Below are 5,000 nucleotides of genomic sequence, written 5' to 3' on the forward strand. Positions count from 1 at the left end.
TATACGTAAGCGTATTATGTTACATGATAAAATTATTTAGTATTTTTTTTTTTTTAAATATAGTATATTTTCTTTTTAATGTAATATTTTTTCTTTTTTTTTTTTTATTAATTGTTTAACTTGATTATTTTTCAATCGATTAGTAAAAGTTTTCGATTGAAGTTTCAAAAATTAACGCATAAAATATGAAATTTAAGTAATTAAAGAATAAAATGTTAATTTAAGATATTAAAGAGTGAAATTTAAATTAAAAAATTCAAATATTGTTAATTGTTTAACTCGATTATTTTTCAATCGATTAGTAAAAGTTTTCGATTGAAGTTACAAAAATTAACGCATAAAATATGAAATTTAAGTAATTAAAGAATAAAATTTAAATTTAAGATATTAAAGAGTGAAATTTAAATTGAAGAATTGAAATAATGAAATATAAATTTAAGAAATTAAAGAATGTAATTTAAATTTATCTGTTAAAGGGATTTGTAATTCGCGCGCTTATCGTTAAACTAGATGGCGGGATGTGCGCACTAGGTTAATTATCATTTTGGTTAGTCGCTCGGTTCGGTTGTCCTCTTAAGATCCTGTAAGATATTGCGTTAGAATAATATTCGAGTATCCTCGTCCTTTTTCCAAAATACATTAGTCTTTAGTCCTTTATTCGATCGTGTATGAGTGTGAACTTGTATCTCTCGACTTATATATATATTTATATATATATATATATATATATATATATATATATGCATATGTATTTTACTTTCTACGCACAATTTGCTTCTCTGAAAAATTCTAATAGGTTATGGATCCAGATAATCAGCGTAAGTAAAAAATAATTATGAACAATATTATTGAGATCGAAGAAATCGAAAGATTATTACGATTGAAAAAGGATGAATAACGAAGAATACGTGTTTTGTATCATGCGACAATAAAAAATTTCGTAGGTTATAAAATAGGTTAATTAAAGAAACATGAGTCAAGATGATATTTAATATTGTCATATTTTTCAAAGACAAATTATCATACGTGAAATGTTCACGTACAAAGGTTATATTTTTGAAAAAAAAAAATATATATATATAAATAAAGTTAATACGTGGCTTTACGTGTCTTTAAGAGAAAAAAATTCAAGTCGACATGATGAAGGAGAAATAGAAATGAATGCATGGGAAGACAAGGACGAAAGAGCAATGGCGGATATATCGTACTTTTTTCTCTTTTTTTTTTCTCGTGAAAACAAAAGACAATTTTCTTATAATATATAAATATTTCATTGAATAATATATATCGATCACATTTTGATCCAATACATATCGTAATTTTTTGTTTTTTGTTTTTTGATAATAATATAATTCCACGCTTGTCAACATTTTTGATCCTCACTTACAAATAACTTGATCCAAGTGATTTTTAATATACTCATTTGAAGCGAATGTTTTATCGTTTAACATTAGATCACCCAAGGAAGTCATTTTGACTGTTTTTTAATTTCAATTAGAAAAATAATTATGTATTAGGTTGGAAACTATGAAACGGGCATTTTTGTTTAGTTATTTATCTTTATTCAATGCCCGTTTCATAGTTTCCAACCTAATGTATAATGACAATTTTTTAGAATTTTTTTTTTTTTATTGTTAATATTTACTAATAACTTGTTATATAACTGTAAATAATATAAAAAAATATTAAAAATAAATATTAAACAAATTTCAAAACACATCAGTTATTCGTTCATAATGCTGTCATTTTCATTGCTTTCGGGCAATATAGGTATATACTAAATTTCGGTCTTTCTAGCGTTAAGAGAATTTTTTTCAAAATTGAAACCAGTAATAATCCGAGTTTACTATATCTATCGAATATGATGGATATATAATAACTTCTGACGAATTATTTCAAATTTATCGCGATGAAACATTATAGCTTTTTTGTTAATTATTTCTGGCCTTTTTTTGTTTGATGAAATCAATCATTTCCACGTCTCCCCCCCCCCCGCCCCCCCCAATTGGTGTTAGTACACTTTCGAATTAATCGTGGAATTATTCCGGGTAAAAATTCAAAAAGGAAGAAAGAGGAGGAAAGAAAAACAAATTCCTTTAAAATTCTACTAAAACAGAAATATCACATTGTCGTGTGATATTGTGTCAGATTGTGCGAATGTGCACATCCATTCCGAAAAAGTAAAATATTATTTTTTAATCCGATCATCTGTAAGTATAAACGTATATCTCTCGACTTCTTTGTGTGTGTGTGTGTGTGTTAACATCTTTTTTTCTACGCACAACTTTCATCTCTAAAAAACTCTAACATTATGAAATGAAAGATTGATATTTAAATTTCATTTTTCGAATAATTCATTTGATTTCATTTTTACAAAAAGTTCATTATATTTTTTTTTTTTTTTTAAATTTCTTTATAATTGCGGTCCATTTCAGTTTTACAGAAAAATTCATTATAATTTCAATCGATTACGTCCTTCGAAAGATTTATTATAATTTTATTCGATTTCATTTTTCAGAAAATTTATTATATAATTATATTATATTTAATATATAATTTTATTTCATTATATGGATAATTTATAATAAAAATTCATTTCATTTTACGGGATATTCATTAAAATTCTTTTTATTATTCAAATAAATTCATTGCAATTTAATTTAATTTCATTGTATTTCATTGTTATAAAATTCATCGAAAATTCATTTAATTTTTTACAAAAAAAAAAGAATTAATTTCATTTATATTAAAAAATCAATTTCATAATTGTACGAAAAATTAATGAGAATCAATTTTATTATTTTTCACAAATGATTCATTTCTCATTTCATTCCATTCTGTTTCATTTCATTAAAAAAAAAAAAAAAAAAAAAAAAAAAAAAAAAAAAAATCGAAACAGAAAGAAACCTAACCTCAATAGAAAATCAATACGTTAAAAATCACTAAGTTTCATTAAAAAGATTTCAAATGAACGATTACGTATCTCTCTCTCACTCACACACTCTCTCTCTCTCTTCCCCCCCTCCCTCTTACGAAGATATTAAAATTTTTAATTCATCGAAATTTTTCCATTCGAGAAATTAAATTTATCAATATTTATCGATAAAATACCATTTAACTTTCTTGAAAATCACACGAAATCTTTGATCTCAGAAAAAAATCTTTCAAAAGATCTAACACACAAGAAGAAGAAGAAGAAGAAGAACTGTGAAATGAAAGTGCTGACATTTTCCAGAAAATTTAGCCTCTCTCTCTCTCTCTATGTTTGTTTGTCTGCTCGTCTGGCTGTCTGTCTGCTTGTCTGTCTGTTTGTGTATGTCTCTCTCTCTCTCTCTCTCTCTCTCTCTCTCTCTCTCTCTCTCTCTCTCTCTTACCCATCTAATTAACAATTCCAAGTTGATTTACGCACACACCTGAGAATAATTTATTTGATCCGTCATCTTTGATTAACAAACCTCTTTTCTTCCTCTTTTATTCTTCTTCTTCTTCTTCTTTTTATTCTTCGTCTTTGTCTTCTTTATGTTTATTGTGCAAACTTTCGAAGAATTTCGTTTACGTTCTTTCGATTTTACGATCGTACGATGTCCCATATATTAACTCTCTGTATAAATATTTACTTGCTTACTTACGTGACATTTTCTTAATTCAACGTGAAACTTCTAACGGTCCGTTAAAATTTTATACAGAATTTAATTACATAAATTTATTGCCGAATTTGTTGTCTTTCGTGAAAATAGATTTTTTGTATTCGATAGAAAATATGTGTGTTTGTGTACGTTTATGAGAAATAGAGATAGAGATAGAGAAAGAGAGAGAGAATTAGTGGGAAAATTTGGTTATAATTTTAATGATTATAATATTTTAGGTTACGTTGCTTTATACTATTATTTATATATATGTATATATATATACACATTTATATATGTGATGTAACATAAATGTATTTTTTTATTTTTTTTTTTTTATAAATAAAAGGATAAAAATTGATTGAATTATCAGTCATCAGTTGGAATATGTATTTAACACAAATGTGAAATCTTTCTTTCGTCTTTAATTTTTTCATTTCCTTTTTCTTCTCTTTTCTTTTTTTTTTTTTTTTTTTTTTCATTCGATTATTACGAGATTCAAATCTTTACAGCGTACGTTAGATATTCATAGATTAGATCGTGATAGAAATTCTATATTTTTTTCAGGTAATGTTTCACACTGAAAAGGTCAAATATTTCTAAGTGTGATTCGAAAAGAAAGGTTATGTTAGAATGAATAAGGAAAAATGTTTTAGGGACGATTTTGAAAAAAAAAAAAAAAAGAGAGAAAAGCGATTTATGTGCAATTCTTTTTTGTCGTTGGACTAATTTTTGTATTAAATTTCCTTCTATTTTCTTTTTTTTTGGCTTTTTTTAAATTTCAAAATCAAATCTTTTAAGTATTTTATATGTTTATAGTACATATATAAATGTTGAAATTATTACTGGTAAGATTTACGAGATTTTTCGATGAGATACGTCGTATATTCACGCGTATACGTTGGATAAAAAATATGAATTTTTTCCTTTGTTTTATATACGTCATTTAATTTTTTACATATATACGAATAGCAATATATATTTTATAATTTAAAGAAACATTTAATAAAACCAATGGAATGTAGAACAAAATTGCGTAATAAAATTTTGATTTATAAGTCAACGATCATACCACGTTGTAAAGCACCAGTTCTCGTCCGATCACTGAAGTTAAGCAACGTTGGGCACGGTTAGTACTTGGATGGGTGACCGCTTGGGAACACCGTGTGTTGTTGGCAATTTTTTTTCTTCTTATCAACAATTAAAAAATACATCACATTGACAACAACAACAATAATAATAATAATAATAATAATCATCATCAAAACTTTTTGATTGAATATTATCGAGTGTATAAAATTGTTTATAGAAAAAATATTTCATTTCAATCTTAACACAAGTAAACCTAATCATATCCATGTTGATAAATATAAA

General features: G+C 25.4%; 2 protein-coding genes and 1 non-coding gene across 3 annotated transcripts in view; 2 read left to right on the top strand and 1 right to left on the bottom strand.

The window, feature by feature from the left end:
- The window catches only part of LOC124432392 (probable serine/threonine-protein kinase yakA), a 114,031-nt gene that overhangs the window by 14,678 nt on the left and 94,353 nt on the right, over positions 1–5,000 (bottom strand). The window lies entirely within an intron of this gene.
- LOC124432393 overlaps positions 477–5,000 on the top strand; it is a 38,966-nt gene continuing 34,442 nt past the window's right edge. Inside the window, exon 1 of the mRNA XM_046981333.1 lies at positions 477–818. The gene's annotated coding sequence lies outside the window, so the exon portion shown is untranslated. The remainder of the gene's footprint in view (positions 819–5,000) is intronic.
- Positions 4,685–4,804, top strand: LOC124432600. The gene has a single exon (XR_006944337.1). It is a non-coding gene; the product is annotated as a 5S ribosomal RNA (ribosomal RNA).

The sequence above is a fragment of the Vespa crabro genome, chromosome 25, assembly GCF_910589235.1.
Source record: "Vespa crabro chromosome 25, iyVesCrab1.2, whole genome shotgun sequence".
NCBI lineage: Eukaryota > Metazoa > Arthropoda > Insecta > Hymenoptera > Vespidae > Vespa > Vespa crabro.